The following is a 10,993-nucleotide window of genomic DNA, read 5'->3' as shown; positions in this document are numbered from 1 at the left end:
AACTACATTGTTGTTGCTATACAGATAAACGTGAAGATGTCACCCAGATCATGATACAAAACTCGCTAAGGGCTTGTTTGGAAGCCTGGTTCCCTGTCGGGATCCCGACCCGTTCCCAGAGTCAATCCAGCCCGTGGATTTGCTCCCCCTTCAAACCCTGCTGACCATTTGGAAATCAGACGGGTCAAAAAATTTCCGGCCTATTCCACCCGATACTAGTGGAACGAGAGAGAAATAAAAAAAATCGTCTCCCGACGCATGACAATTTCTCCTCATCTCTCCTCGTCGCTCTTTTCCTCCCTCTGCTGATTCTTCGTCTTCGTCGCACCACCACCACCACCGGCATCATATCGCACCACCACGCTATTTCATTCCGTTCCACCACCTAGCTAGTTGTTCTGCTCCTCCAGGATCCAGATCCCGAGGCTTGGAGCGAATCAACCATCCACCACCGCTATGGCCACCGCCTTCAACTCCCCCACCTCCTTCCATGCCGCTGCGCCATTCCATGACGACGCCTTCCTCCACTTCGACGGCTCGGCCGCTGACGTCCACGTCTCTAGGATGACCCCTTCGGTGTGCCACCCGCTAACATTGACTCTAGGCCCGTCCTCTCGCCGCCCACCGAGATGGGGCGCGAGGAGGGAGTCCTACTCCATGAGTGGTGCCGGTAAGCTCCTCAATTGCTTCTCCCCCTTCTTTTGCTACTCAGATCTGCTCCCTTTGGCTGCTAGATCTACGCGCCAAGTTGCGTAGAGGGCTAGATCTAACGAGCTGATCAATGAAACCTGAATGTCCTATGACTTTTCTCAATTCTATGATTTTCCTAATTTTTGGAAGAAATAAATTCACGGTCTGAATTGTCTCTTGTCTCCCAAATGATTATAGAGATTATCCCTGTTGGTTTACGGGGATACCATGTGCCCATAAAAAACTCCTCCGGCTTTTAATTTCCTAGGTTTTCTTCTCCCTAGCATCCAAACAAGTCCTAAGAGCACTGCAAGGTCCGAACCCAATCTCGGTCTATGCCACAAAGATAGGCTACTTAGGAGGCGTAGTTAACACCCTGCCATCTAAAATCCGCTTATGCTCAGCCTTACTGCTTAAGTGTCACCCCACGCATTTTTCATAGTATGTGCCTTGCTAAGTTAGCATTTTCTTATGTATATTTCATTATCTACTTGTGAATATATTTTCTTTTATCTTACAATAGAGGAGGTGAGGAACTAAATTACTACTTTACTTTTGTTTATTCATACAATTCATTTGAATGTATGATACTATGGTTAAAAATTTATTGGCGGGTAGACGAAGCTTTTGTAGTGAGGTAGTCATTGCCACTTGTTCCTTCTTTTGAAATTTTAATATTTGGATGTTGCTTTATAAATAGAGCATATTTTTAGTAATAAATTGTTCCGGTCATTGAGGTTATGAGTGATACTATGACTATAGTATAAAGTTTACCTAGGCTGTCGAAATTTTCTGCTCCACACTGCCACTAACAATGCATGAGTTCGTGTATCCATCAGTAACACTCGTAGCATAAGAACTTACCAACGATATATATATATATATATATATATATATATATATATATATATATATATATATATATATATATCTCAGAACTTACCTGAAAAAGAGAAAGGATCTAGTTTTGGGGTTGAAGCAAATTTAGAAGTTACGACCCGCGCGAATAGAGAGAAGCAAACCTATAACTTCACGCAAACACCCTGAGACTTGTGGATTTTTTTAATTTAATAAAAATATGCACCCGTTTCAAAAAATTGCAAAAATAGCCAAGTGTGGTGTATGGCAGTTTATGCGGTGAATTTGTCTAACGTAATTGTGGCAGAGTGCATGTAGCATGAATCAAAGAACTTAGTAGCTCTAGACATGATCAAAACACAGGCTAAGCAAGGGAAAAGCTCAATCCTTTTTTTTTGGGGAAAAAATCCACTTGACCTGTCTCAACTATTATTATCTCAGTTCGATTTATCTCCCTCAACCGTAAAACAAGATATTCACTCCCTCAACTATTAAAACTATTTTTTTTCCTCCCCGCTTGTCACGTTGTTCTTTTCATGACCAGCAATCGATGGCAATTCTTTTAGCACTAATAATCTGTGTACAACTTGTGGATAAATCAAACCAATTTGTTTCAATAATTCGTGCCTCGTGGCGAGTACAAGCATTATGTTGTGCATTTGGCTGCTACATTTTTTATGATTGTATTTGTAGCACCTTTACGAGTGATAAATAAAGCGCTCTCTCTTTTTTTCCCCTCGTAAAGAAGAAATGCTTGTGATTATCAAACAGTCAAGATGACTATGGCTGTACACTTGTAGATTTTTTTTCTATATTTCCTAAAAAAGAAAATTGCAAATCTATGCGTCTATTTTTGAATTTGACAAAACCAGCCTCTTCCCGCCCGTTTAGTGGACAGGAAGTAAAAATCATCCATTGATCGGGTGGGATGTTGACGTGGACACTAGCATGGCTGCACAGAGTAGAACATGAGCACTTTCCACCCATTGGATGGACGGTTTAAGCAGGCCCCGGTGAGTACGTGAGAGGCTATGACAGGGCAACTGTCCACGAAAGCCGGTCACTAGGAACAGGCGTTGCGTACTCATCATCCTCTCCTCTCCTTTTTTTTCCCTTCCTCCCATCTCCTCTCCTTTTCTTTCCTTTTCTTTTTTTTTTCTTCCCTCTCCTCTTCTTTCCTTCCCCTCCCTCCTCTGCTCTCAGCCCACAACTCAGGAAAACGATGGATGGTTGAGTGCCTCCATCAATAGGGGCATGACATGTTACATAGCCCAACCTCCCACCCTTCTAATGGGCACCCATCTCACACCCCTTAGAAGGGTGGAAGGTAGATGGGTACTGCAACTGTCGACTGTGTAGCGGGGTTCGTCACCTCTCACTCGTTGGAAGGGTGGGAAGTAGGTGGGAGCTACTGGGCCCGTCACTTCCCACCTGTTGGAAGGGTGGGAGGTTGGTATGCCTCGGTGGTAGTTGAGGATGCCACGGTGGCATGCTGTCGCGACACCATCTTGACCTTTGATTGGATGGAAAGAAAAATCGTCCAATCAGAGGATAATTTTTTATCCTCCCACTTGTTTAGTGGACGATTTTTACCTCCCACTCACTAAACAGGCGTGAGGAGCCTAGTTTTGTCAAATTTGAAAATAGGCACATAGATTAGCAATTTTATTTTAGAAAATATAGAAAAAAATCTACATGTTCCATCACGGGCCAAATTTGCAATCTTCGTCCAGCCCTTCTGAAATTTGCAATATTCCTTCTCTTTTGTTTGGCCACTACTTTCCACAACTTCATTTCCCTTCTTACTAGGGCTTTTGTTGAACTAATGAAGTTGTTGAATCTGCTTCTGTACCTCATCCCTGGATTTAGTTCTAGCTGGCAGCAGCATTTGTTCTGGTTCTCTTCACCTTCGACATCTTTTGCTTCATCTCAGAAATTACATCCATCTCATCATCAAAATCACTTGCTTCACCCCCGGGCCGCTCTCATCATCTGAAAGCTCCTGCGGTACTGGCTCCTCAACATATTGTTGTGTTTTCTTGAAATTTTAATATTCTTTTCATGGGCTCATTTTGCTTTGACCGGCGGGCCTTCTTCTTCTATTTGGGCCGAGCTCTTTGTCTGGCCTGTGATCGGGGGATGCCTAGGTCTTCTAGTGCATTCGGCATCCCTGGAAGAGAAGGTCGCGTGAAGGAAGGGGCTGGCGGCAGCTGGGTATGGGCGGCGGACGGCGCAACTACCTCAGCTTCCTTCGGGAACGGGGGCTGGAGGGCGCCGTGGCTGCTGCTGCTATATGGGGCGCCGACCTCCTCTGCTCAGGATGAGTTTTCCCCTCCATACTCCTGTTCTTTCTCACTGGTTTTCTTCTTTGGTCCTGGGAATCATCTCCTGAGCACAATCCGAGTGGAGCTTGGGCTGTGTGTTGATGATTGTGATACAGGAAGGAATTGGTGAAAGAGTTCTTTGTTTGGTGCTCTTTGGTGCTGCGATTGTCAAGGCTCGCCCGCACGCGCCGTCCGCGGTGCGGTGAGGATTTGTACCTCCGTCTTCCACGTCGGCGTCAACGTCGGCGAATTGGATTTCTGGGGCAGCGGCTTCCTCGCCGTGCTTATCCTCTGTGACTGATTCGCTTGCATCACTCTCTCTGTGAGTTTTTCCTCTCTGATCTGAACTGTTGAATGCTCTTGTACCATGCTCTGTGATGATCCAATTTAATGAGATTAAATTAGGATGTTGAGTACAATAGATGTATTCTTGATGCTCTGCTTAATTATAAGCAGTGACCTGATTTTGAGCTTGTTTGTCAAGATCACTATCTGTCTATGAATCTTGAATTATCTTCATTTGCTGTCACTGTCTTGAGAGCTATACTTGGGCAGGAACATTAAACTGTGATCTGTTCTGTGATATGAGCTTTGATGACCTTGCTTTAGACCACAGCATACCATGGAATCATCTCTGTCACTTGTATGTTCCATACGCCTATGGGTTGTGCTGTTGAGAGACCTTTTGGTTTATTTGCTGTTCTGTCATCAGTTTATTCTGGTACTGTTCTTTTGCCCAAGTGTATGCTATTTTCAAAGCTCAGTAGATCAAGAATACTATCTAGGTGTGATCTCATGTTCTAATTTAATTGATGAAATGTTGATTAGATCAGTTATGGTACAAATCTTTAAAGATTTGAGGCCACCTGATAATAATGATCTGAGAGCCATTTCAATAAAGCATCAAGTTCAGTTCAGATTCAGATACATATTTATTATGTTCTGTTATTTCCTTATGACAGTCATTGTTACCATATTCATGTATTTGTTATGTGGTTCCTTCTGCTCATATTATATGTCATCTGGAATATGTATATATATGTTCCTTATATCACAAATATTACAACACATATATCTCTGCAACCCCTCCTTCCACAATGCAATCAGACATATGCTGACAGGACTTATCATCCGATCCACCAATACGTGAAGGCGAAGCCTATTCTCAAGTTCTTTACCTAGGAATAGCCAATGCAACAATGTGTCGTCTAGAACCTTGCAGTGCTCTCGTAGGTGCCCAACAATCTCAGGCAGAGCTACCTTATTTCATTCGACATATGACATTGCCTCCCTTCCACCACAGTAAAGCACTTTCTTGCCATCGTTTAGAAACTCTGTTGTAGTGAAACCTCACTGTGAGAATGCTAAGAACATCCATGTCCAAACTTCAAATTGAAACGAACAGTTAAATTTTAAGTGCAAAATTTTACAGCAATGGTTCCGAACTACAAAAAGATAACAGATTGATGATTTGACAAATTTACAGAATTCTCTTTATGAGCCAAACAAATATGTGCAAACAAGAGCCAAAAAAAATCCCAATCACACAATTTTCATATGCATAAAAAATCTAAAATAAGCTAAAATAAAACCATATTCCACACCAAACAACGTATAGGAACCGAATCCAATCTCTTCCCCCTTTCTCTGGAACCGAATCCGATATCTTCCCTGTGATCTGCGCTGTCCGTTAGCCGCAAACAATAGATAGCAGTCGATCGGCGATCTCTGTGCCCTAAACTATCTCGCCTCTGCATCACCACATGCATACGATGCCGCAGCCGCAACGCAGGCGCCACCACCCGCACCCTTGTGCTGCGCTGCCGTACAGAAAGTGCCAGCGGATAACTCGCCGCCTCCGCATCACCGGCGGCACGTCCCTCCCGGACGACGCGCTCGCCGGCATCTTTGCCAGGTTACCGGACACTGCTGACCTCGTGCGCTGTGCAGCGACGTGCGCGCGTTGGGGGCACGTCATAGCAACGAGGGCCGCTTACCTCTCCCGCTCGCTGCAGCCCCTCGGCCGCTTCCTTCCCCAGCTCGCCGTCGGCGTCTTCCACCTGGAGAACGCCGGGCCCACCGCGCGTACACGGAGCTCGCCGGGGGCGCCGCAGCCGCGCTTCCTCGCCATGGCCTCCGGTAGTCGCCTCCTGGGTTGTCATAGAACCTGCATCGGCTCGCTCTTCGATGGCGCTGCATTGGACGACGCCATATTCGACTACTCTCGCCCGGTTGCTTCCCGCAACGGCCGTCTCGTCCTGGAGCTCCACCGCGAGAGCCGCGCCGACGGCGTCACGTTCTGCGTCTGCAGCCCGTTGACAGGGGAGGTCGTTGTACTCCCGCCCCTCTCACGCACGGCTAAGCAGCCTAGAGACTATGGCTGCGCGTTGTTCACCGGCGACGACCTCCATCCGCGGCGCTGCACCAACTTCTTCCGGCTGCTGCTTGTCTACAACAGGCACGGCTGCACCGCGCTCCGGTCCTACTCCTCAGACACCGGCCGCTGGGGGGCAGAGGCTAGGTCAGCCGTGACGGTCTCGAGCAGGGAGCTGCGCCACATTGGCCCCGCCGTCGTGCTACGCGGCGTGACCTTCTGGCCACTGAACCACGGCGCGCTAGGGGTGCGTCCGGCCGCCGACGATCCAGAGCAGGCGGCGATGGACGTGCACTTACTGCCTTACGATGTTCCTCATTACTGGCCGGAGAAGCGCTTGCTGGGAGTCTCACCGGACAACCGGCTCTTCTTCATCTCCTTCGGCATCCGTTCAGGTGAAAACATCCTCATTGCGACAATCTCACACTTCGACATCCGTGGAGATGACATCCAAACCGGTCGAGAGGAACGAAGCTTTTACTCGGAGTCAGTCCCGATGCACCAGATGAAGATGAGGGTGGAGCCGCGAGACACCACTCTTAAGCTACGGTGGATCGGCGAGAAGAGCGGCCTGGTCTTATTCACGATGGGAGAAAGCAGCGGACACGGTGGCACATTCGCGCTGAACCTCCGGGAAGGAACGGTGGAGAAGTTGGCCGACGGCGAGGGCCACGCGTGGGGGAGCTTTGTTGGGTTTGAGATGGACTGGGCGGCGTACCTCGCGTCGGTTGCTCATGGAGAAAACTGAATCCGAGAAAGAGTTTTTTTTTTTTCTTTCTGCGACGACAGGAGCAAACTGGATATTGCATTGCAGGGCCCTAGAAGATGTGTACTGAACTGCGCCAGTGTAATTTAGGTGACGAGTTTATTGTTTATTTCAAACAAAAACTATCAAACAGAGCAACGAGCAAATTCGAAGCAAGCAATTAGTTGCTTCACTACCTTTTTACTCCCTCTAATCCGAAATAAATATTATTTTAAGCATCGACATAGTCATTAAAATACAACTTTAACTACTATTTTTGTTTTAATATATTAATAAAACATAACAAAAATATACTATTATAATTTTTTTTTAGAAAGACCATAAGGATAGTTTTATGTATGTGAACTTTGAACACCAGCTTCTATTGTAATATATTTGTAAAACTAAAACCTAAATAAAATATAATGTTGGTTCTTTTAATACAACTAGGAAGAGAGACGCGCTTCGTCGCGCCCGCAGGCAGAGAGAGAGATAGAGCCAAGAGGAAGACGATGAAGTCGGAGAGAGAGCCGGTGGCGAGCACGCCTAGCTAATTGGTTCTCCAACTTTGCTATTTGGCGAGAGCAAGAGTTCGAGAGAGAGAGGGGAGGAAAACATGGAAGAAGGAGATGGCGATGATTTTTTTTGCCAGCGACCGGAGTCTACAAAAGAGGGATGCTGGATTTCTCTGTACTCACGCAGGGCATGAGTTGGGATGGAGCGAGAACGCTCAGAAACGTGGACGAAAGAGGTGGTGAGGATTTTTTAGGCTGGCGACTGGAGTCTGCGGAGGGGAACGTTAGATTTCTCTGGGCTCACGTATATATAGTTGGGATAGAGCGAGAATATTCAGAAATGTGGAAGGAGGTGGCGATGATTTTTTTGTCAGCGATTGGAGTTTCCAGAGGGGACGCTGAATTTCTCTGGACTTACGTGTATATACATACACAATATTATATATATGTATAATATATAAGTATATTATATATATGATCGGTGGACAGTAGCTACAGTGTGGTCAGCACTGGACTACAGTGTGAACAGGAGCTGCAGTAGATAGGCCACCTGAAAACGCGTCGAGTCATGGCACTTTGGTATATATAGTATATATGTTCTTATCATTATTGTATAGCTCATGTAAATGTTTATAAAGATATTGTTGGTCAAATTCAAAATTAACTGCAGAATCTCTCATGGAATCCATTCTCATGAAAGTTAACTGCGAAGTACTCTTGGGTTCGATCTTTGCCATTTGAACAGCTTGGTCAGCCTGTCAGCAAATACTTCAAGGTATATGATTTATGTGAAAGCTAAAAATCGGGTATACCACAGCAGCACGTTGTGACAAAATGTTAAATTTTGAATAGCCAATTTCCACAATAGAGCAATTGAAGAAGGGACAAGATCATATGAATTCAAACTCCAATGGTGGCTCAGATGTTAATTGTCGTTTCAAACATAAACATCTCACTTCTCAGGCAAGATGATCTTCTGCCAAATCTCTAAGTGCTTTTACTCTAGAACATGTATACCATATAAGCTATAGGGGTACATGCATAATTTAATATTTGTATTTCATGCGTTAGTTTACATCACGTTCAGTCCTACGTCGCTTCTACCTTTGGAGGGGGTAGTAGCAAAACCTCCTTAACTATCTCCAATTAAAAATTCTTAGACCTGCTCATCTTCGTCACATGCTTCTCCTTGCTCGTTCCTGAAAAATCATCTCCCACATTCTTCTATCATCTGCAGTTGAAGGTGAAATTAAATAGATTAATAAGAAAACATTAACATGAAGACAAAACAATTGAGTAGATTTCTGCACCTAATTACAAATGGGTTGTTCTAACAGAGACAATAACAATCAAATTCTCTGGAACCCAATCAATTTGATCCCTGATGACATGAAGCTTACAAGTGTAATTAATGTAAGTTATGTGAGCAGTCTTTGGAATGAACAACTACCTAATATCTTATGCGCATTCACAAAGCACAGTACATATATTTTGCATATACATAGGTGCACATCTATCTACACTACTTTTATCTGCCGATTATTGAAAAAAAAAACCCAAAATATCCTTGAGATACATTTATGGATAAACATAAGATAGAAATCCAACTTATGGATAAGTCAAAGTTCTTAAGGATATGAAACAAGTATAATTGCCATACAATATATTCTTACACTGAGATCAATAAAGGAATGTAAGACAAGTTAGTGCTTCGCTTTAGTCATTATAAAAAGAAAATATATTTGAACCTGTTTCAACCTCATGTCACGTGAATTTAGAAAAGCAAAATTTTTAACTGCAATATCTAAGTTTGCATTAACTAAGAAAAAAAATGCTCATTATCATCAAGATAAACTTGACAGTACCGTATAAGCATCAGCAGCTGAGGGTGGTCACCAGTTGATTATATTTAGCTTATCAGCCTCTGCAAGCTTGAAACTGTCACTTCTCTTCACAAATTCATAAATTGATTCCCTTAACTGGTTGTAAACTAGAGTTTTTAAGAGGTACTCGTACACCTAAGTGAGAGGATGATGAATATTAGCCTAGTTTAGTCATAAAAATGGGCGACAGATAGAACATTAGGTAAAGAGCAGCAAAAGAGTAAGTAATCACCTGACACTCTGATGCAACAACAACCCCCAAACATCCCATAGGGTCAATTTTGGAACCTCTTGATCGCAAGAAGTCAAGAACTTCGAAGTTTGTAAGAACCCTAGCATTTGCTTTCTCTCTGCACAACAACAATGGGCATTGGTTATTTCAAACTTTAAACCACATCGGTTCTTGGCTGAGTGCGAGGAAGGAGAAGGGGACACCGGTTCTTGGCTGAGCGCGAGGAAGGAGAAGTGGATACCGGTTCTTGCCTGAGCACGAGGAAGGAGATGGGGGGACCAGTTCTTGCCTGGGCACGAGGAAGGAGAAGGGGGCACCCGTTCTTAGCCGAGGGAGAGGAAGGAGGAGGGGACACTGGTTCTTGCGTGAGCGCGAGGAGAAAGAAGAGGACACCGGTTCTTGGCCGAGGGCGAGGAAGGAGGAGCGAACAGCTGTTCTTGGGTGAACGCGAAGAGGAAGAAGGGGACACCGGTTCTTGGCCGGGGGCGAGGAAGGAGGAGGTGACACCGGTTCTTGGGTGAGCGCGAGGAGGACGACGGGGGCATCGGTTCTTGGCCGAGGACGAGGAAGGAGGAGGTGACACCGGTTCTTGAGCGAGTGCGAGGAGGACGAAGGGGACACCTGTTCTTGGCCGAGGGCGAGGAAGGAGGAGGGGAGGGAGAAGAAGGCTTCTGCTGTCGATCTTTTCTTGCTCTGGCTACTTGATCGGAAGCGTCTTTTGAAGGACTCGAGCAGAGGCGGAAAAAAGGACTCAAATTTCCGTTTGCCTAATCGCCAGCTCTGTCTGGCTTCTGTTGGGAATCAGGTAATCAGACTCGCTGAAAGTCCCTCAGCTCTCGGCTCTCTCGCTCTGTGTTTCCTGACGAGTTTCAGGCTGCTGTCGACAACGGGCAGTTTTCTGAAGAAACAGCAGAACTCTGAATTAGATCCTGTCACCTTCGCGTCAGGGGTGAGTGGGCGGGCCTGTACACAAGGCACAGGCGCACTTGGGCCAGCTGCTGATGGACTGGTGGCACAAGAGCGTGTACGAGCAGGCCGCTGGGCTCGCGTCCGATCCGCTCGTCTTCGTTACCGAGCCACTGGTGCGTACGTACTGGAGTAGCTGCTGAATTGAGAACAAATTAAAAGACCATGCATGCCATTGTACACTGCTCGTCTTCGTTGATTTCTCTCAGCTGATTGATTAAAGGAACACTGTGTTAGCCTCACACACGGGTAAATATACTCGGGCTAACTAACATGATACTCTGAATTGTTGTGCAGTTTCAGTACCTTGTTGGGCTATGGGTTACCAACGAAAAAAGAATATCAGAACTAACCTGAAAAGAGACGAGGGGCAAGTTTTGGGGTTGAAGCAAATATAGAAGTTAGG

Source organism: Phragmites australis, chromosome 1, assembly GCF_958298935.1.
Source record: "Phragmites australis chromosome 1, lpPhrAust1.1, whole genome shotgun sequence".
In the NCBI taxonomy this organism is placed as follows: domain Eukaryota; kingdom Viridiplantae; phylum Streptophyta; class Magnoliopsida; order Poales; family Poaceae; genus Phragmites; species Phragmites australis.
The sequence above is the reverse complement of the archived record's forward strand: the minus strand, read 5'-3'. Positions refer to the sequence as shown.